At 45.5% G+C, this 22,418-nt stretch overlaps 1 protein-coding gene across 27 annotated transcripts in view; it reads right to left on the minus strand.

Annotated features, from left to right (window-relative positions):
- AAK1 (AP2 associated kinase 1) overlaps positions 1 to 22,418 on the minus strand; it is an 85,499-nt gene that overhangs the window by 61,584 nt on the left and 1,497 nt on the right. The window lies entirely within an intron of this gene.

Here is a 22,418-nt window from a genome sequence, read left to right on the forward strand (position 1 = left end):
ACCTCCAGAGCAAGTGCTAGTGTCTCATTAGCAAAGTTCCAGGCAAGGCACCTTTCCTGCAGTCTGGATCCCGTGCTAATTAACAAAGTCACTCCTAGAGCCCACTCACTAGGATAAGCACATCGCGCTATTTTGCTTACCAGGGACAACTGGCAAAGAAAACAACAGTCTGTGCAACAGAGAACATAGCTAAACCATCCCAAGGGCTCAAAGCAGAGACATATTTTAAAAAAAAATGAAACTTAAGTTGATGCTTTCTGATACAGAACTGCAACATCAACACTTAGGGACCTGACAGAAACATGGCCTGAAGAATCTTCCAAGTGGAGCAGCGAGAGACGAACAGGTCAGGTGGAGAGCATCCCAGGAAGAGGAAGCCTGCAACATTTGCCGAGTTGTCAGCGTCCTTCCCTCCCTTACCTTTAACTCCTGCAAACTTCAGCTGCTGACACCACACCTGGAAGGTGTGCAAAAATCATCTAGCTTACTTCGTTTGCAAACACACCTACCAATTTGGTTACTTTGTTATTAAACTCCCACTGACTGCAGATTACTAGCAGCAAAATTGTCATGCTTTAAAAACAGCATGCCTCTCTCCAGAGAAAACAAGTATTGATTTAATCAGGGTACATACAGCAATTTTTACACAACAATCTAGAGTAAGCGACTTTGCTATCGGAGAAGCAGAATTTGATGATCCACATCCACTTGAGAAAGGATGAAAAGTTTTACTTTCTAAACAACTAATACATCACCTGGTCTGATCACCTTAGTTAAATCAGACCACAATACTCCTTCCAAACTACAGTTTACTGAGACCAGGTTTTGACTGTATCCAGGATTTCATCCAGAAAGGCACAACATAATCAAGAATGTCTAACTTCCCTCAAGGAGTCATTCCGCACCTAAATCAGAAGAGGTGTGAAAAATACCACCCTAATTTGATTTTCTCTGCATTCATTACACCTTCCGCTGCTAATTGGCTTCAGCACTCCCAGTACCGCATGCAGAGAACGGGGCTGCAAAGCACAGCCAAACAGCAGGAGGATGAGGGAAGCAGAAAGGGGCAGAGAAAGAGCACGAAGAACAGCAGCTTCTCACCACGCTCCTACGCAAACAGCTCTCGGAACACGAGATCAAAGTCCATGAGCAGGGCACACCGGCCAATTTTGGGAATACTGAGAACCTGCACCTGCAAGTTGGCTTCCAAAGGAAGCCGTGGGTGCGCAGACAGGGCAGAGAAATCAGGCCACCGGCCTTCACGCCTCACTCACGTATTTACAGAAACGGGGCTCGATCACATCGTGTGCCAGAACAAATCAGAGCTACAACAGGAGTTCTGCTCCTGCCAGGAGTGTTTCAGGCCACAGGTCTTTGCAGGCCAAGGTCAGAGCTACAGGTGTATCTGCTTATAGGCTTCTCATGCAACAACCGCTGTGTATCTGCACATCTGGAAATGGCAGGGATGCCATCAGTGGTCCATGCCTAGGCCTAGAGAGAGTCTCTGAAGTTTCTTGTGTGCAAGAGATGATTTTGAATCTTTGGTCTATCCCTCACCTTCCAAGTCGGTACCTTTATTACCAACTGCTCATGAACTGCACATGCTGCTAAAGAAAGTGGCACTTGCCCGAAACTGTTGCATTGCAAGAAAGGTTAACAGTAGCACCACATCATCATTTTAAGTTAAGGTGTGTAAGTAGGTTACCAGCTGGAAGCATCCTGAAGCTCCCGAAATCTTTCAAGTGGCAACTGTGGCCACTTCCAATTCATGGTAGACAAGCGGTTCCAGAAGGACCTGTACTCCTACAACTACCTCAAAAGCAGCCACTTTGTTGGTAATCAGCAGACAGAAAACACAGTTGGCATTTTTCAGCGAGGTACGACAGAGAAGAGGCAAAGGAGGACCCAACAGACAGCTGAAATTTTCACTTGGCAGCGTTAGCCCAGAACAGTGATGCTGTTCAGCACCGCCCAGGAAGGGACCAAGCGATCAAGCACCCGGAGCGCAGCCAGCACTGCCTAAACAAAGACTTTCTAACAGTTCTATGAGTCTTCTTTCGCCTAGCATGCAGCATTACCCAGTAGAAGAGGAACCTCTGCAGAAGCCGAGAGTGTCTTCTGCAACTTGCAGAGGTAAGGACGGGTGCTGCCCAGCTCTCGCTGCCTGGTCACTGTCACACTGAACAAGTGGCTTTTGCTCAGACAGGTCACCCAGCACTCGTCTGAACTCTTGATGGTTTTTCACAGCATTATACTGAAATTAATTCACTTACTTTACCTTTTAGCTCTCTTGCCAACAGCTGCTTCCCACTAGTTAACCCTTCCAGCTTGCCCACTACATAGCTACAACATTACTGCCTGGTCATCCTCCAGGACTACTTTCCACTTCCAGAGCCTCAGACCACAACCAATTTCTCCTTAGTTATTCCAGTCCAACTCCCAACTTCGCTAAATCTGGGCAAAGTTGAAAGGAAATAGATCAAAGACAAATTGCCAAGCAATTATTATGAAGCACTGCCAGATGCACATTACAGGACCATTTACTTCTATTCTCAGTGAATGGCAAGCAAGACAACCCTTCCAACGTCCAGAACTGCCAGCTCTAATGCACTATGCCAGCTCCAACGCTATAGATAGACGTGCCAGAATTTGTGTAACTCCAAGTCAACCAAGGTCAACCCAAGAGCCTGCGCTACCTCAAATGAAGTTAGATAGCCGGGCTCCACGTGGCCAGGGACGGTGGGTCACGCACAAGGCAGAGCACGGGAGCAAAGTCATCAGGCACTAGGAAACTAGGAACAACCCCACATCTTTGCCAGTAAAGCCTTTTCTCCAGTACACATATGGAAAGCAAAAGGCAAGAGACCAGTCCAGGCTTCAGATGCAACAGAGCAAATAAATCCAGAGACTCTGGAAGCACCAGAAGGGTGAGAAGCAAGAACTAAGCCTGAGACTCAGCTCAGGGGACAGCTCCCCCTTGCATTCGTAAACAAGTGCCTGTGATTTAAAGTTCTGAAGGAAATTCAACTCTTTTCCCATACAAGCCAGCAGAAGCTAAAATACCACTCTCATTTTAAGACATAAGTTATTTATACGCTCATCCTTAAGACATACTAACATTGTCAAACAGGTAGGGTGCAGTCAGTATTGCGATCACCATTGGCCAGCAACAGCCATAGGTCTCTTGAGAAACATCACTGTCTTTTGCACTTAGGCCAGCATCTACCTCTACAACAGCATGGGAACACTGTTATCTTGCTACACATTTCTGGCCTGACTGTTGTCTTGCTAACTGGTTTTAGGATAAACTTAAAAAAAAAAAAAAAAGGAAGTTCTGATTATCTCCAGTCAATAGAGATGCCAGAGCAATTTTCCATGCAGGTTTGTGTCGGTGTACTGGCTAGTTTCCAGGGCTGGTAGTTATATTTTCAGCCCTTCTGTAATTTCAGCAGGATGCAGAACTCTTCACAGCCAGGCAAGCACTTCTAAACTCAGTAAAACCAGATGCACAAAGCTGCACGTGATCCCCTCTCTGAGCTCATCGCAAGGTAAGAAGATAGGACTCTGCTGCATCTAAGTGATTCACACGTGTTGCGAGCCTGGAATCCTCTTGCAACCAGCAAGTCACGGGCAGGCAGCCACGCTCACCTGCAAACACACACAAGATGCTGCTCCCAAGCACGTTGCACAAACTAATGTTATGGTGAGGAAGTTTACAGAGAAATTGGTTGCTCCTTCCATAGCCCTTCTGTGATAAGCTCTTCCAGAGCTGCCTTTCACGGGTGAACGTATCAATTAGCCAAGCTCAGAAAGCGCTGCTAGGATGAGCTGCACGCTGAGCACTGCACACCTTACCCTCGACAGACACAACTGCCCTCCAGCACAGAGGAGGTCTTCTGAAGCAACAGCCCCACCTTCTCCTGGGACAGCACGGTCAGCGGTAGTGGTAGGGGACCCATGACAAACAGCCTGTCCTGAGAACCCCCTTCCCAACTCAATTACTGTATCTTCGCCCACGATCACTTACTCGGCTGTTTGATCTGCATTTCAGTCCTGCTCCAGACCTCCAAACACACCCTCTCAGATAACTATCTGGACAGCAGAGAAGAAAACAAGGTATTACTGCAGGCAGGATTTGTACCTGCCAGACAACAGGGCCCCACAAAAGGCCTGGTTTGTTCGTGCCCAGCCAGAATAAAGCAAGTTCAAGCACAGCCAGCCAGTGTTTGAAGCACCAACTCAACAGGCCACTTCCCCCAAGTTAATCATAGCCCAGAAGAGGACTGGTTGGACTCTGCCCTGTACACACAAAGTGAAGCAGGTTAGATTCCTCAGGATCTGCAGGACCAAAGGCCTTTTCACAAGCCATTAGCATTCCCAAAACATGCTGCATTTTCCATGTTACCCTGTTATGCTGAGCCACCGCCCCAGCGAGAGACAGAAGGTACGCTAACAAAACGGAAATCACTTCATCCAAACACAATTAGGCAGAACACCTCCTTTTAAAATCCACACTTGCAAGTACCTCCCAGAGATGTTAAGTGCTGCTTGCTCAGAAGCAAACAAGACACGTAGCACAATGATCTCCCAGCTGCGCGTTTGAGCTCTGCAATAACAGCTACAAAAACATCTCCACCACATGGATGAGCCTTCCCTCTGCAAACATCTTCAAGTTTTGTCTTAGATCACATCCCTCATTTTTTTTCCAAGGCTATGCTGAATAATCCAAACGCAGCTAGGTTTGAGGAAGAGGTATCACTCTTCAGTTAAGTTAGTCAACTCACTGGGCTTGAAAGACCCAACTGTCAAATCATCAATTCCCACTTCAAAAAACACAACCACCACTGCTTCATTTCGGATTTTCTCCATCACCCTCCTACAAACAAATTAACACTATCTGGAATTACCATAGTTCCTGATAAATCTTCTGGATGCCGCTAAAAGCTTTGTTCTTCAGGGGTGACATTCTTTTCAGAGCTGGACAAACAATGCGCGTGGTTCTCTGCTGAATTCTTTCCAGCTTTCTGTGTTTTAGCTCTATCTCATCCACCTCAAAGCTCTGCATGCCAGACAGCCTACCATACTTTAGTACTGAAGCTGAGGAGACAGCCAAGTGCTTTTCAGATGTCCCCAACAATTGCCCTGGGAATATTTAGCCCCCAGGGACAGCCAGCAAGGCATTTTAAGCTCCGGTTGTACTAGCAGGCACTTAAAATTATGTGCTTCGCTGAGCCAGGCACAAAGGCACTCCTCATTTGCACAATTCGAATACTTACTGATTCTTATCCATCAAGAATTATGTCATATTTTGCCTTATCTCACAAGCCAGAAGAACTTCCTTAGCATTTATTTTCTTAAGTACCAGGGGCAGGCTCACTCCATTTTTTTATTTCACACACCCCCACACCTCCCAGTCAGGATGCTGTGATCCAGTTACAGGAAAACCCCATCAACTCTCTTGCACTGGACGTTTGCAGCTCACCATTCCCGACAACGTTTACTAAAACATAGTTCCCGGTACTTATTTCTGCCACAGCCAGCTGACACACAGACACTGCACATGACCCACCACTGGACATCATCACTTGGCAACACCAGAACCACTTTCTCTGCTGCTGTACCGAAAAAGCCATCCTGCACCTCCGACACCTCTCTCTAGCTGGCATAATATGCAGTCATTTAACAAAAGCAAAGTTTTTCCCTGGTTGTGTATATACAACTGTCATTCCTTCCAACCCAAACTATTCTACAACGTGATTCCCGATCACGAAGCACCAAAATGTTGGTGCATCTTTTCCAGGGACAGAGATGGCTTCAACAAACCTCAACTTGGGAGGCACTTACCCTTCACCACAAAGAAAAAGAGGCCAAGGAAAATACTTTGGGCAAAGTTAAGCAATACAATCATCTGTAATTATTTTAGACAATGGCCAATTTCAGCTAACATAAGCATCAAGCTCTGCAAGCACAGACGGGAAAAGCACCGGGATGTGCCAGTGCTTCTCTCCTTACTGCCAGTTTTCAACAAAGGTGAAAGAATAACCCAGTCTTGGTTCTCCCCACCTATAAACCAAGGACGAAGATGGACAAGTGAATCATCTGTAGGAGAGGGCAAAACCACCAAGGTGCGCTGGGATTCTCTCCTCAGACCACACAACAGGGCTGCTGAGACGGTCAGAAAAAACTTCCTGCTCCTGCCAGAAAGCATTACGGCGCATCACACCGTGAGTCCCGCTGTCAAGAGGAGACATGCCCAGCAGCTCCTATAAAAAGCCCCACACTCGGCACCAAGAACACAGCAACAGCGGGAAGGAAAGCGAAGGGCAGCAGTCCTTTACCGATCATGCCTCACGTGCGATGATCTTGTGTCACCCTCCACACAGACAAGTATTGGCCAGTTAATTTTTATACGGACTTGTGATTTTAATTACAGCTCCATTAGTCAGCTAGGATGAACATCAGGATTACAGTGACATTTTTGTCAGTATTAATCTGCTCTAATACAGTCTTTCTACTCTCTTTTATTCCACTCCTCCATCGCCCAGCACAAGGGTATTACTGCACCACACCCATCAAAAACTGTACCATTTCAAATCCCATTTCTCCCCTTTTGATGGAATTGCTCTATCACTTCTGAGCTGCTCATTTCCAGGGCAGGATATTTCACCCCAAAGTCAGTTTTCTGTTCCAGCATTACCCCTTTTTTATTACCAAATGCACCCAGAAACTGGGAGCAGCATTGTGAAGTGTTCTGCTTTGATACATAAGGAATTGGAACGGTCAGGATCACTGCACATTGTTTTTTCTGCTTTATAAAGCATCTACAACACCTTTAAAGTTAGAGATGTCAGCATTAACGCATTTAAAGAAAAATACAACAACTCCCTCCAGATTTGTTTTTAAAGTGGTTTGAGGTTTAATTAAGAAGCCACAGTAATGAGGCAGACTTTGCATTAGGGCTGTAACATCCAAGATCACAGCTACATCAAAGAAAGTGAAGAGGACACGGGTGCAATCTATGATTTACTGAGTTCAATCTGGAACGTTATCTCTGCTCCCACTTCCTGGAGATGGAGATCGTCAGGAACACCAACAACCTGCAAATAAATCCTTGGTTCTTTAAGTCATGGTCTTAAAAAGGATACTACTAGGGCAGGAAAACCTGTGATTAACAGAAAAGGCAAAGAATTAAGAACCTAACCAAAGAACACATAGTAAGTGTGACAACATACTACTCATAGCACAGTATGAAGCAAAAGCCCTGCTTACACAGCTCACGTCTCTGAGCTCTGTAGGCTGTCTCCAGAAAGCCAATTTGTGCTGGAAGGGCACCTTCAGGTGTCTGACCAGCGAAAGTCCAGAAAAAAACCCTCAAACCGCAGCATCTCAGAGTAAGAGACAGTAGCAAGTCACCCTAAGAGGACAGACTGAAGGTTCACCCAGAAACCCCCCCTCATTACACTTTGGGTATGGCACAACATATTACCAATGGGAAGAAACATCTTTTAGAGGTTTCCAGTGCTGCCAGGTGTCACAAAGGGTCCCGACTGTTGCCAAAAATCCAGTCTTAAAAGTGAGCATTAGATGTGTTACTCACAAGCTTGCTTCGGTCTGGTGAAAGATTAATCACCGATAGAGTCAAACAGCATTTCCTACACCCTCTGCTTTTTTAGAAGGCAGTAGGAGGTAGTCTGCTACTATAAAGCCTGCAGGCAAAGGGGCACTTCAGTTTTCCCTGAGCAAAGACATCAGACTCACTGCAGTTAAACAGATAACTAACATGGCCTACGGTATTTTCTTCCTTTTTTTATGGTCATCTCCACCTAAGCAACATCCCAAAAGGCCAGCGCTTTGGGCCTTCAAACACATCTCTCTCTCTCTCTCTCCAGTGGTTTTATAGCTTTATGACTAACATACAAAATCTGCATTAAAAAAAGAGGATTTCGTTCTTGCCCCAGTGGAGTGGAATGGAGGCAGGTCGAGGATGACAAGATTAACGGACAGAGGGAGGCCTTCTCCAGCCTCATTTCACCCTTTCCACATTGCAACAGGATGCTGGTAAGCAACACGGGACAGTCTTGCTGAAAAAGTGTGGCCCTGTGTCACCGCGTCACTGTCTGGCACAGGATTTCACCTGACTCAGCCTCTCACAGGCAGGACTGTCAATGCCCGCCGTCACGCCTGACGTGTCTCTCTAACCTGTTCTTTAACTGTTCTGTTTACACATTCCCCACATGCTCTTGAGCAGTTTATTCCTGCGGTGTTGTTACCCTTACCATCAGGAAGTCTCACCAAACTCTCCACTGACTTGAGTTCAACCCTAGATTCTAACACTAAACCCCGGAGACATCAATAAGCTACTGCTCATCTTTTCCCCACACCGTCGTGAACAGCTGGAGGTACAGTGTCCTTTCCAGATTAGTACAACCACCACCGCTTTGAGACTTTTGAGGTCGGTAATGTTCTCCTTTGTGTTTGTATTTTGCTGTTTTATTACTGCATGCTGGAGCGTTCATCATGACACTTGGGGTTTGGGATTTAATTAATGCCTATGACTCACTCTCCCACCCAGTTCCATAATCCTCTGGTTACACTCGGGTATTTACATGTTATTTTATATCCATATAAGCAAAGATTATTCACCCTCAAGTTGCATGCACATAAAACACATAGCCTACCCTAGAGGCACAGGTTTGCATCACGTCTCAGGAGCGCACGGACATAACTGGCATTTGTTTCCCACAATCCAGGCTACAAAATTAGGATTTTCTTTACCCAGGCTAAGCTGTGCCAGCAGTTTGTAAGCCCAAGCACAAAGTAGTGATGGGGTGGGCTCAGCCACCAGCTGAAACAGAACAAGCTCATACACAGAAACTCACAGCTTGAAGTGCTACTTGAATGAGAACAGAGAGGTGCATCGCAGGACACGCTGCACAGACAACACAACAAGCAGGAGTCTCTGCGGAACCAGGAAAGCCTGAATATGGATCTCCTAAATCCTACTACACCCAAATTCCTCTAACTCCAACGAGCGCACGTGTTTGTGTGTGTGTACATGTGTGTTATAAACCAAAGAGTCCAGTTCTGAACAAGAACAAAACAAAAACCCTCACCCCCTGCCAACAGACTCTCCAGCTGAGAAAAGCAGATAATAACGCTAAACTAAACAGGTCTGCTCTCAGCTGAGATTTTCTGCCTCAAAGGAAATAACAAGCTTTACTTAGTTGCTGGATGTTGGGGGTTTTTTTAAGTCACTTGACTTACGCTAAAACATAACAGTGCCAAGTTTAAAGGGGCTACTTGAATCTAAAAGGCCAGCCCTACCATCTCCTAAAGCAACATTTGGAGCAAGCTCTTAAGATGAACTCCGCGTAGCAGGAATACAAACCGCTCGTCTTTGCAAGGTAGGAAGTAGGGTCTCTGTACAGGGGATCTCCTTCAGCTCAAGAGCTCCAAAACACAAAGATACAAGTCCTTATAGTCCATGTGCACCTAACAGCTATGAAGCAAGCGAGACTGCAGAAAAAAGTATGCTTCCTTTCGTACGTGGGAGCAGTCTCTGGGAAGCTCCCCATGCTCGTTTCCAAGAGGAAAGATACAGCTCTCAGTGCCTTATCGCACCACATTCACCTGTACAGGGAGTTAAACACCATTAAAACAAAACAGAAATCAGTGTAGATTCTGACTGGTTTACTAAGCTTTCAGTTGTGGGTTAGTCTGTTCCTTTGAGCTGCTTCCATTTCCCCTAAACAGCACTTTAAAAGGCTCCATACCGGAGTGGAGATAGAACTGCTCTGGGAAACTTATCAAATCAGATCTTGAAACATCAACCGCCAATTAAATAGTCTGAACATTTAAGAGTTATCTTGAGGGCAAAGAAAAAAAGCAAACCACTAACTCCAGCTGAAAGAGCTCCATCTGTGGAAGTAGCAATGGTCACAATCACTCAAATTTCATCCACGTTCTGACTATTTTAAGTGGCTGTAGGAGCAAATCAGAGCTTCAGAACTGCAGGGCAAGCAGATAGCACCTAGATAAAGCATAAAGAACACCTAGTATTTCAAGACAGGAAACCTGAAACAGGCACAAATATCAGGAGGATCAGCTGAAGCCTGCATCTCCCCAGACGAGTTACTAAGCAGATGGAAAATTAGCTAAGCAGGTATATCTGCAACAAGACAGGGAATTTAATAGCGATCATAGTCAAAAGAAGATTTCAACAGTGACACAACTGTAAGAAGAGAGCTCCGAGTTAAACTGTACTTACAGGAAACGCAGCTTCTAATTTTATAAATATTTCTAGTGATACTTCAACTAAAGAAACTACACAAGGAACAGAGACATGGGTTGCATGTCAAGATATCCAAGCACAGCATCCTCCTGGCATAGGACAAACTCTTGAAGAATATTCAAACTTTGCTGGGCAGCAGTCCCATAAAAGCACCAGCTCGCCTTCCCTCCTCGCAGAGCAAACACCAGCACAGCTGGCTTCCCCCTAGCAAAGGCTGGGGCTTCACAGGTTTGGTCCTACCCCAGAGGAAAGCAGTGCTGGGAAATCAAGGCAGAATCTGCATTCACCTGGTTCACATTCATCTCTCCACCAGTTCTGAGCAGAGCAGGTCATAAACTCACATTTAATCATCTGCTTCACACAGACAGCTGGTGGCAGAGAATTACACAGGCAGCTCCAGAGGTCTCAAGGTTTAGGCATGGGGGTCTGCACTCTTTCACCAGCAATAACCATTTTAAGCAGCAAGAAATCCCCCGCACAGCTCACATTTGGTCTGGAAAGAATTTGGTCTCCACAAAGTAAATCTGCACATATAAGCAATACAGTTTTTCATGTTCTACTGGCTTAAAAGAAGAGGACCCTCCATTGCTGGCCAGCAACAATCTGTTCGGCAGCTTCACGCTGAGCAAGTTCACTGGGCACAGAAAGCCCAGCACCTGCGTCAGCTTTGTGCTGGATACAAACTGCAACTACCGCACAACCGATTTAGTAAGAAGGGGGAAAGAAAAAAAGGAAAGAAAAAACCACCAGCTATAAAGGTATGTCCAGAGTAATGCACATCCATTAGACACCACACACCATCAAGGCAAAGATCTGCATCCAATGCTGAAAATAAGCCCAAGGTGCAGAGCCCTGCTTTTTATAAACTCCTCTCACTAGCAACTCAAGAAAGCAGCAGCACTCACAGCTCCAGCCGTAGCACTGCTTAAGCTCTAGTCTTTAAATACTACCAGATAAACTTTAATAGAACATCTAGCATATCTAACAGCGCAAAGGACTTCTCCCCAGGTAAAACAAAGCATCAAGCTCACGTAAAGCTCATGGGTCAGCTTCTCAGTGAGAGTAAAGCAGGGACACGGTTAGCCCTACACAGATTTACCATAGCTGAGAATACTAATGTGATTATCCAATATTACCAACATAATTATAGGGCCCTCGCTTAGTGTCACTGCTGCGATATCTAGGCCATGACAAGACAGATTTAGATTTACAGGCTCCACCCTCTCCTGAGCACTTCTTAAATAGGCAGGACGTCATAGTTAATGTTAGCATGGCAGTCATGGCCACGAGTGCCTGAATTGTGCAAAATAACGCAACCAGAAACGTCACCCGACACAGAACATTCGAAGCATGGTCTTTACCTCTCCTAATTTTAGGAGAGCAAGACTGGCTGGCTAGGGACTGTTGCGGGTTTTTTGAGATGAATGTTTAGCTCATTAACGATAAGGCTCACAACTGCAAACAGCCACAAAATACTTACATAGTCACAGGCATTTTCACTGCACTGATGACGTGGGAAAAGCTTAACTGCCACTTCCTCGCTTCTCTGGGTTTTATTTTGATAGGTCTGATTTAAAGCTATTTAGCTTCATTTCTTTGCATTTTTCAGGACACTGCCTCGTTACAGATCTTTTAAGAGTCACTCCCCTGCCCTGGACAATACCCCTTCAACTCCCAGCCGGTTCTACACAGAAAGTCAAAAAAAGGCAGCAGCTGTAAATCATAATATAGCAGAGAAAGGAGGGGGGGGAAAAAGGCAGGGAGGGGGCGTTGGGGGGGGGGGGGGGAAGGTGGGTAAGGAAAGGAAATTAATCTCTGCCATGCAGCAGCATATTAGAAGCCCAAAATAATCAGCGGGCAAGAATCATCCTGTGCATTAGCTCCACACTCCCATTTGAAAAGCTCTAGTCCAAGTGCAGCAATAGCTTGTCACACTACCCATCCTCCGAGAACTGTCAGAACACAGCCTAGATACCTTAATTTAGGGGTATTAAAGTCTCCCAGTATTTGTGACAGCAATTTCATAACAAATCGCAGCTCACTAAAGGCTACGGAACTGTACTGGCCTTCACAGCAGGAAGCACGTTTAGGTATTCACGTGGGTAGATTTGCCAGGCATGTGCTCCGATTTACAGTCCTGTACATCCACTCAATTCCTCCCTGACAGGCAGACTTGGCAACCCAAAGCTGATGGAGCAGTGTTTTATTACTATGCAGCAAGACACACTGCCTCCAAGAAGATTACTTGGCAAAGCAGACTCAGTCCCTCTCTACTGTGACAATTTTAGTCCTTGAACTTCCACTCTAAGACTGGAAGGGGGGAGGGGAAATTAAATTAATGGGTCCTGAATAACTCACAGCTTAAAAAAACAATTTTTAAAAAAGTATCATTTGTTTTGTTACCAGTCAGCCCTCTAAAAAGCACATTTCAGCTGCTATTATTCCAAGCAGCTGCTAATAGCATCCGAGACCTTGTTCATCTCCAAGTGAAATCAGCAATGGCATAAACATGCTGTGGAGCATGACTGGTTTTGAGTGAACATGACTGGAACTGCAAAGCCAGCAAGAAGCTGCAGCAACTGCACGCAGCTGAAAAGCTTCACTGGAAAGGCAAGGAAGCAGTGAATCACATCAACAGAAGAGGAGAGAAAAAATAAAACTCGTTGAGCGGAGAACAGGTTGTAGCTGGAGGTGCAGAGGAAGGAGAAAGCACTACTAAGCCGGCCAGGGCTGGGACTGGTTTTTAACTGGACTTGCATGCAAAGGCCAGCCCAAGCGGGCTTACTGGAGACCTTAAGTGCTATGGTAACAGCAAACTCCATTTGGGAAGCAATTATGCAAAGATCCAAAGACAGCTCATGGCAACAGACAAGTTAGACATTTAGGAATTTTGATTACTATGGCAGCACCCAGACATCCCTACTGAGCAAAGCAGCATGAAAAACACAAGAGAAACCCCCAAGACATACATTTTAGGAAAAGCCTGAGCTAACATGACACTGTAAGAGCTTCACAACGGTCTGTGGAGGTTTGTTTCAAACAAGCTGCTTCTGCTTAAACCCAGGAATCCACATTTCAAACTTTTCAGGTCTCCAATAGCTACAGGTATATACTCTTGAGCCACAAAACTACCATCTCACTGAGTGAGAGAAAACATGACTTAAGGACTACATAATATTCCTCCAGAAGAGTATATGCTAATCAAACCCTGAAGACAGCAATGAACTTTTCAACTCCTCAGTACATGCCAAGCCTGGACGGAGGTATCTACCTGGCAGCTCTCAGGGAATTCAAATCACTAGGTACAGTCAGGAGCACACAGTGTTCATCATTCAGCATAGGGGGAAAAAAAATTAAAATTTTAAAAGATTTAAAAATCCACCCTACATGAAGCAGGGCTTTCAGTTTTTCCACAAATATACGGGTGAGGAAGGGCAGAGATATGAATAAGCATATGCCTGTCTGTTCAGTTGTCAGATGTCCAGAAACAGGAGAGGGTTGCAGGGATTGTCCAGAATCTGCAGTCTTCTGACAGTTACTCACAAGCCCCATAATTATTAGGGGATTTAATTCATCAGCTCAAATGAACTTACATAATTGCTTGAGAATCCCAACATATATATATATCAATATATGCATTTCTAGTCTGCTCAGTAGCAGAAAAAGCTTCAAAGGTACAACGTAAGTGCTTCTTAGGCTGTTAAGTTTAAAACAAAAGCAAAAGGTAGAAAATTACCATCTGTCCCGCTCCAAAAATAGCATCATTTTCATTTTTAAAAAATCCAGTATGCGTGCCGGGATTAAACATTCTGCTGAATGCTGTGTGAGCAAGGTTGGTTGTGTGTTTCCTGTGGTCTCTGAATAGCAGCAGACCTTTAGAAGATACCGCATGTTAATTATCATGTCATAATCAGCTGTAAGGTTACAGCTGCTTGCACCTAGCCATGTGTCTTTCTGAACATGCCTCCTAGAGCAGCAGCACACCAGCGTATTTTGGTACCAAACGCAATTGCTGAGCCTCAGCAGGCACAAGCAAGAGCAGCCAGGCATCTCCCAGGAGTACGGACACAGGCTTTGTTCTGCGTTTCCGTTACGTGACACAGGGCCCTAGTCCATGATAAAAGTTCCTCGATACTATGGTGACATGAATGTTAATGACACTGTGGTTAAAACACCAGACAAGGAGTTACATTTGCATTTACTACAAGGCTTCGTCACTGCCTTCCTATGTAGCCCTTATCAAACCGCTGCATCTTCATGCGCTTCAGATTCTCATTTGTAAAATAATTTGAAAAGTCTTTCTTCCACCATATGTTTGTCTACTTTGCAGAGAGGGGAAGGGGAAAAAAAACACACACAGAAACACAACTTGTGTGACACCTAATACACAGGGGTCGTTATGTTTGCTGAAAAGCGGAGAGAGCACAACAGTTCCAACTACAACTGGTAACTGGGTATAGAAACAAAAGAGAAAACTCATAGTCACATATTCAAGTACAGCTTCTAACTCAAAAGCAACAGGTAAATGCCAAAAAAAAAGGCTCTGACTTTGAGCAGAATTTTTCTTGCCAGAAATATGCACTCAAGGCACCCCAGGACAGACCCAAGCCTGCACTGCTCCCTTCTCTTTCCCCTTGCCATACTGTCCCTCCTTCGTCCTTTGCCACCCCACAATCCACACATCAGTGCTCTGCAATGCTTTTTTTAATTATTTCCTTACAAACACAACCAATTTAAAAACAACACATAAGTACCAGCAAGCTCTCACCAGTTGACAACCAGGGCTGGCTTCTTGTGTCATCTTACATGCACTGACATGTGAAAGGGCTGTAACGAGCACGCAGCCACCAAAGAGCTTGTGTCACAACACACTCAACTTTGCAAGCAGCGCTTGCTGAAATTCCCAGGGAATACTCCATGCACGTCAGCTAGCGCCCATGTCACCTGCTCCCCAGCAGAATTAGGAGCATCCTGCTGACACTACCTGCACAGCAAGGGTGAAATAAGACACAGAGACCTCACATGAGTTTAGCAAGTACTTCTCAAGTGTTCAGGTTGCCTAGCAGAACATCTGCAGAGCTCTAGTCAAAGTAACAGGGATCCTATGAAGAGAGAACCCTTCCACCCCAGCCACCAGCCCAGCCTTATCTCTGCTTATCTCCTGCCCTTACCCCAACTCTCGCCCCAAAGAGACATGGCACTGCCTCTTCCCTCCAGCCAACGTCTCCTGCCTGTTTGTGTGGAATCCCAGAGGGTTGGTTATTCCTTGTTAGTCATCTACTCTCTACACACCACGCATATGCCTGCCTCACGAGCAGTGCTACAATACCTGGGTAAAAAAGGCAGGTATGTCAGCACACGAGCACAAACATGCGCACAGGTGCTTCCACAGATCCTCCTCCTCCTAACTTAAAGGGTATTTTAAGTATTTCACCGCATCTTTCACGTCACTAACCATTTGCATATCCCCTGGTATTAGACGCTTCTTGCCAAAGGTCACAAAGAGTTATTAGACCAGAGCCCAAGGGTCAACAGCAACCACAAATATCTTCATGTCAACACAGGGCAGTCATAAGGCAAGGATTTCCTATCGATCCAGCTCACTCCTCCAAAGCAAGCAGCTAAATGCTGGAAAGAAGGTCTTTATTTCTGAAGCACTTCCCAAGTCAGAAGCAATTAATCCTTCAGAGGCTCATGACAGGTAACTAAAGTATCACTGACTTAGCAGGTAGGTCACGCAGAGAAAGCACATAAAGCAATAGGTCTGCACTTCCAGGCTCCTCTCACGTCAGCACTGATTATTTGTGTTCATTTTAGGTATTTTTAAATGCTTTGAAAGTCATGAGTTTTATAAGACTCTCACTCCCCCAACTTCTGAATAGCTTCCATGTACAATCCAGAATAGCAGTTAAGTCACAAAAACAGGCACATCACATCAAACCAAGGGTTCCTCTTGCTTGCTATGGTGCTTTGAATAGAAACTGATGCTCAAGGAAAGCCCACGTGAACCAGGCCACATCGTGCTTTGCATGGAGCATTCTGCACTTCCCTAAGTGACAAGCTCTGAGTTTATTTTACTGCTGCCATTAGAGTTGTGCAGCAAAAGCACACGCCAATCTTGCAAGCAGCATTTAGCTTACAGAAGTAAAGGAGATACAAGCTAAGATGTCATCTGAATAACAGCTGTGCTTTTAGATAGTAAAATGCATGGTCTTCTGAAGCTATCACCCTCAAGAACAGCGCACCAGATTCCTTTCTAAGTTTACACGGGCACATTTTGGGGTCACCTCCCTACTACAGCCCTACAGACACCACATAGGAAGTAAAACCAGCATGTTCCTAACAAATCTACCCGTCCCATCACAGCACCAGCTAGCTTCCAGCTCAACTGCGAGGTGGATGTACCTGCACGCAAAGTCTCTGCTTGGGGAACTCAGCTGCTGATGGCTTTTTTTATTTTTAATCTATGAGATCACTCGTCACTGGTACATAATTTGTTTCTGCAAAATCATGAAGCAAACCAGATGCTCTGAGCATCTTGTTCCAAAAAAGTCTTTAATCCAATCCTGCGACACATGGCCCGAGGTCCTGATGTCACCGTGGGCTCTGCCACAGAGCAAGCGTAAATTTATGCCCAAATCACATGTGTGCCAAGAGCATGCCCATTTAAAACACACAGAGGCAGCATTTGAGAGAAAACACAGACTGCAATTAAAGCACTCAATCTGGAAGGCCAGGGATCAATTCCTGACTTGGCCACACATACTCTGCATTGCTTCACCTTCATATCTCAGTATGTTATTTCCCAGCAGCCCTAAAAGGAACCGCAGGACATTTTCATAGACTGTGCCAGGGCTCAGATACTCTGGCAACAGGGTAGTGCAACCTCCTCACGTTAGAGGAGCTGCAGTGGCTCTCCTCTGCTTTCATTCTACTGCATCATACTGTAGGCAGCTAACAATAACCTTCATTTCATTTAGTGGCAATTCCTGGACCTCCTACAAAAGCAGAAAAGGAAGTTTTCCATAATGATAAAAAGCCACAAATGAGAGAAAATTACCTTGCAACTGTGTTTCTCTTAAGTCTTTCCGAATCTTTTCCTTCTGCTTGTAAATCACCGTCAGTATTGATCCTACATCCAAAAAGGTACAGCAGCCAGTATCTAATTTAAGGAGGTATGTTTCCAATACAATACCACCACAAGGACATCCTGCGCTTCCCCCCAAAGCAAGAAAGAAGGCATCGTTTCCCTCGGAAGCTTATTTATTCAGCTACTTCTCATTATCAAAAAAGAGCTCCTCTGTAAACCAAGTTTGCTTATGGCATGTTTCTCCTCAGAGACTTCCTGCCTCCTTGTACATGTGAAACACGAGTAAACACTTATTAGTACAAATGAAAGCAAATTGGTTGTGACTTTCCAGAAGAGCAGCAGCAAGTCCTGCATCCAGGAAGCTACTATTCCAATGGGCACAGCCTCAGGCTGTCCAAATCACTATTTTCACTGAAAAAAAAAAAAAAAAAGTCACCTTCAAAGGAAGCAGCTTCCAGTCTCAATGCAAGTGTGCAGCACCTAGTCAGTTCTGGCCTCTTATTAGCGGTGATTAATGCAGGTGGGTGAGCTTGGAAGGTAGCAAGTGCTAAACCCGAAGTGGATTCCAGCTTGTCTTCAGCACATTTATAACTTACCACCTGCTCTCTTCAACCTCTGACAAGCTGCTGTACAATGGGGAGAAGGCCCACAGCACAGAAAAAAACATTATGGCAGCACATGTTCTCCTTAGATGCAAGATGTCATTGCTGGTGTTGCAACCAGAGGTTAGTAACCTGTTCATATGTAACTACTAGAACGCTTCTTCAACACTCGAGCTGGATAAACCCTGTATTTTCCCCAGCCAGAATCCCAAAATTAAGCTCTCTTATACCAAGTAATTGACAACAGCTACATAAGGCTGTTGCGGGACCGCTTGAATTAGGACCTATTTTGTTTTAACATGGAAGGCTCCTTCCAGGGAAGATGACTGCAGAAAACTCGTTCTCCCATGACTGCACAGGGCTAACAGTGCCATTAAATACGCTTTTAGCTAATGTAACTGTTACGTAAGAAACCAGCCACCCCCATGTACAATCCCAGGCCCATTCTCTGACATGCTGATAAAGCTTACAAGTGAGGCTAGATGATGCAAGCCTCTGGGCTATACAACTTACAGAGTTAAATCCTCTAACACCTTCTTTTCCTTCCTGATTACATCCAGGGACGCGGCGCACACTCTGCCCCAGCAAAATCTGTGCTGTTAAAAGCACCAAAGCACTTGGGATACCTTGACATTTACCAAACAACTCACTTGGGATTCTTCACCAGTTTGCCTGGCTTGTGCACTCAAAAAAAAAACCCCAGACTACCAAAACACAGAGGAGCCAACAGCCTACTTAGCAGTGCAGAACACAGCATACATGCCCTGCCTCACAAGGTACACAGGAGGGGGGGGGGAATAAAAAAATCACATGTCCCATTCCAGAAGGAGAAATAGTTTAATTCCTAATCCAAATGTCACTGGTCAGATGATTAGCAGCTGGTACTTGGCAGAAGCTAGAAGGCAATAACCGACAAAACACACTTCAAAGCGACATCTTGAACCCAACTGGAACTGGGTTGAAGATCACATACATTTGCAAAATTTACCTCAAATAGGGTTTGGTTTAAACTGAAGTTATTTCAGAAGAAGTTCATGTGTAATTTTAGGGACTTTGGGTTACAGTGCTGCACACTCCAGGAAAAGGAAGCGCTGAGGGTAAGCCAGGCAGGGGTCAGCATTAGCCCAAGTACACATTCAGGCAGCTCAGGGGACCCAGTTCCCCCGCTGGGCACAGGCTGGGCATTCACAGCCTTACCAAGCTCTTCAGACACACGTCGGCCCGCAGGTCCGCTAGAGCAAGTCATCATGAAACCTTCCCACAAAATCAGTCTTTTTAAAACAGAGTAACAACTATGGCTGGCAAACTGAAGCTGATTTTGCATTGGTTTGTAGTGTCTACCATTAAATGCTCTGAAATTCACATTAGCTAGCAGCACACACAGGGGCATGTATCTGGAAAAAAAATCCGTTAAATATCTGACAATTATTAAACCTGAATCCCCTAACTTCCACATTTTAAGGGGAAAAGACTACAACTACCACCTTCAGAAAAGTATTCCTAATTGAAAAAGTGACTTTCCACCAAAGAAACACAGCATCTTTTGTTAGAAGTAGACCAAGACAAATGAATTCCTGGCTCAAACACGCATCCCATCAACACTTGGATCAATTCAGCACTCTTACAATATTGCAGGTACCCAGAGAAACACAAAACACAGCCCCCTGAGAAGGTGACACTGGGGCAACCCCCACCCTCTTTGTTTTAGCTCAGAGTAGTACCTGTGACTTGTGTTACTTCGCCACACATGCACATCCCAGAAACTCCTTAGCAAATTCCTGATTTATGGCAACATCCTTCTAAATGTTTCTGCTACTCTGGTCCTCATCAGAGAGGCACCGTCCTCCTCAAGGCTCCAGTGCAGGGTTCTGTCGTGGTTTTCATTCCCTACACACCGGCAGGAACAAAAAGCACCATCCAGTTTGATCACAGTTTTGGTTTCTTTTCATAAACAAAAGAGGAAGATAGTAGCCTGACTCATCCAGACACTCAAATGCCTCCTGGGCATTCACCTCAGCTCCTCGAAACGCCAATCACCCTAAAGTCAATAACAACACCCCCCAGCCCATACCGGAGCACTAGGATGATGATGATGATGCTGACACTAACCCTGGCCTCACAGAACTCCAAGGCCAGCAGTGCTGACCTCCCACAGCTGTTAGTCCTCATACAAACTTGGAGGGGAATTTTTTCAAGAGATTATTCATGCTATTGTACGGATTAGTGCAAGATGACTACAAAGACTCAACTAAGAACCATGTTTGTAAAAAAAAAAAATAAAATACCGATTCACCAGCATTATAACACCAAGACAACCAACCACTCAAGTTCCTTCTAGATTATTCCCATCTACTTCCTTCCAGAAGGAAGGAACGTTCCTCCCTGCCCAGGAAAGCAAGTATCCAGACACCTATTTTTAAGGGGGTGGGGGGTGTACCTAACTGCAGCAGATATTCTGGGGGATCTACGCAAGAGACTGTAAGCACGTGGAGACATCAGCCATCTGGCACACTTCGCAGTGCCTGCATTCAGGATTCCTGGTTCCCATCCTGGGCCAGGGAGCAGTCATCTTCAGCAGGGTTGCTCAGCAGAATTGAGGGTGACCAGTGACAGCTTTGACAGATAGAGGTAAATCCCCAGGCTTTAATTCCAGAAATTCTGGTTCAACCAGTTCCCCAGGCTCACAACTCGAGTCTCCCCCCACACCATCCATCACCATTCCAGAGACTCTTTCTTTCAAGCCACTTTTACATCTCATTTATTTTCTAGGCTTCACACGCTGCACCAAAACACAGGCTTTTCCTCTCCCTTCTAAAGCAATGGGGATGAGAGACATTTCTTTTCCAGACAGGATATCCCTCCTCCTCCTCCAAAGTGCTTCACAGGGGACTTTCCCTTTTAGCAGAAATGCCCAAGACTTCACAAGATGCCTTTTCAACACTGCTGAACCACCAAAATTCACTGCAGATGCAAAAAAGTTCTCCAGCCGAGGATTCAGATGTCAGTAATGCCGGAACCGAGTTGCCAGAGAGCTCCCCAGGTCTCCAGCTGAGTCCGTGAAAACAGGCTGTTTACCAGCACCTGGGGAGCACACGCAGCTACACCGAAAGGCCAGAAGTACGCAATGCTGCAGCACTCCTGACCCATGCTGACTCCCCAGATGACCTACCTTCCCTATAAAGGAAACTGCATTTTCACCCCTCTGTTCCCACCAAAAGGCAACAGCCTGCAAACCCACGAGCCAGCTCACTCTTGTCCCCTTGGAGACTTAGCTCACCACACAGCAGGATTTCTGACTCCCCACACCAGCAGCCCAACTGGGAGGAAGCCACCTGCATAGCACATTTCACCAGAACTTCCATAGCCTTATCACGTGGTCAGGAAGAGAACACAGCAACCTATTTCACAGACCTGCCGCACCTGTGCCCACAGATCTGAGTTGTAGCCAACCCTAGGCTATGCTCCATCCCAGAGGCCAGCCAAGAAACCAGGAGTCACAGGGAAAAGCCCTCAGAAGTAGCAGCTCCTCCAGGACTGCAAGGTATGGAGCAGAGGCACTTCTCCGCACAATCCGCACTACCACCTTGCTCCTTTGGTGGCTGCAGCTTAGGCCGGCCGAGCAGGAGACAGCCCAGTGACACACAGGCTCACTTTCCGGCACTGTCAGCACCAGAGCAGAACCTGCCAACAGATTATTCATCTGCAAAAAAAAAAAAATGTTTTCCCATGCTACCAGGATAAGGCCAACCAACATTAAAAAAAAAAAAAAACAAAAACCACACAGACTGACAGCTTCTCAGGTTTAGTTCACATAGCTCCTAAGCTTTGAGGGCCAAAAGGGCTTTGGAAATACCAACCAAGGCAAACCTATACTACTAATTTCAAGTCAGGTTAAAAAAAAATAAAATTGCTATAGTTACTAGTTGAAGGACCGGTGGTTTTGGTGCTCCTCTCAGCACAGCACACAGCAGAACGTATCAGAAACCATGTTTGAAAGATGGTCACAGACCCGTTTTCTTGTACACTGTGGTGACTTGAAAAACCTCAACACACACAGCGTACACAGAGTCCCTTTTCCATTTTAGGGTTCTTTCTGTAAAAGCCAACACAGGTCCTCCCACTCAGCTCTCATACAGCAGCTGCCCTCTCCTTCGCAATTACAAGATCAAAACAAAACACTGTTTTGACTGAAATCGCAAAGGATGCTGTGCAGGAGACAGACCAGGAGCAGGTCTAAGGAGGCCAACATCTCCCTGAAGGTCGAGGCTAAGGTTACCAGCCAGAGCCATTCATAAGGTTCCTTATAGCCCTAACAAATTAAATGTAAAATGATAGTTAAAGCAGCCGCACTGGTTAGAATTGAAAAAAATACCACCAGCAGCTTGCTGCTCTGCAAGGACTCTATGCATATAGAGTTCTATAACCCCTGCTGTTC

The sequence above is a fragment of the Falco peregrinus genome, chromosome 17, assembly GCF_023634155.1.
Source record: "Falco peregrinus isolate bFalPer1 chromosome 17, bFalPer1.pri, whole genome shotgun sequence".
In the NCBI taxonomy this organism is placed as follows: domain Eukaryota; kingdom Metazoa; phylum Chordata; class Aves; order Falconiformes; family Falconidae; genus Falco; species Falco peregrinus.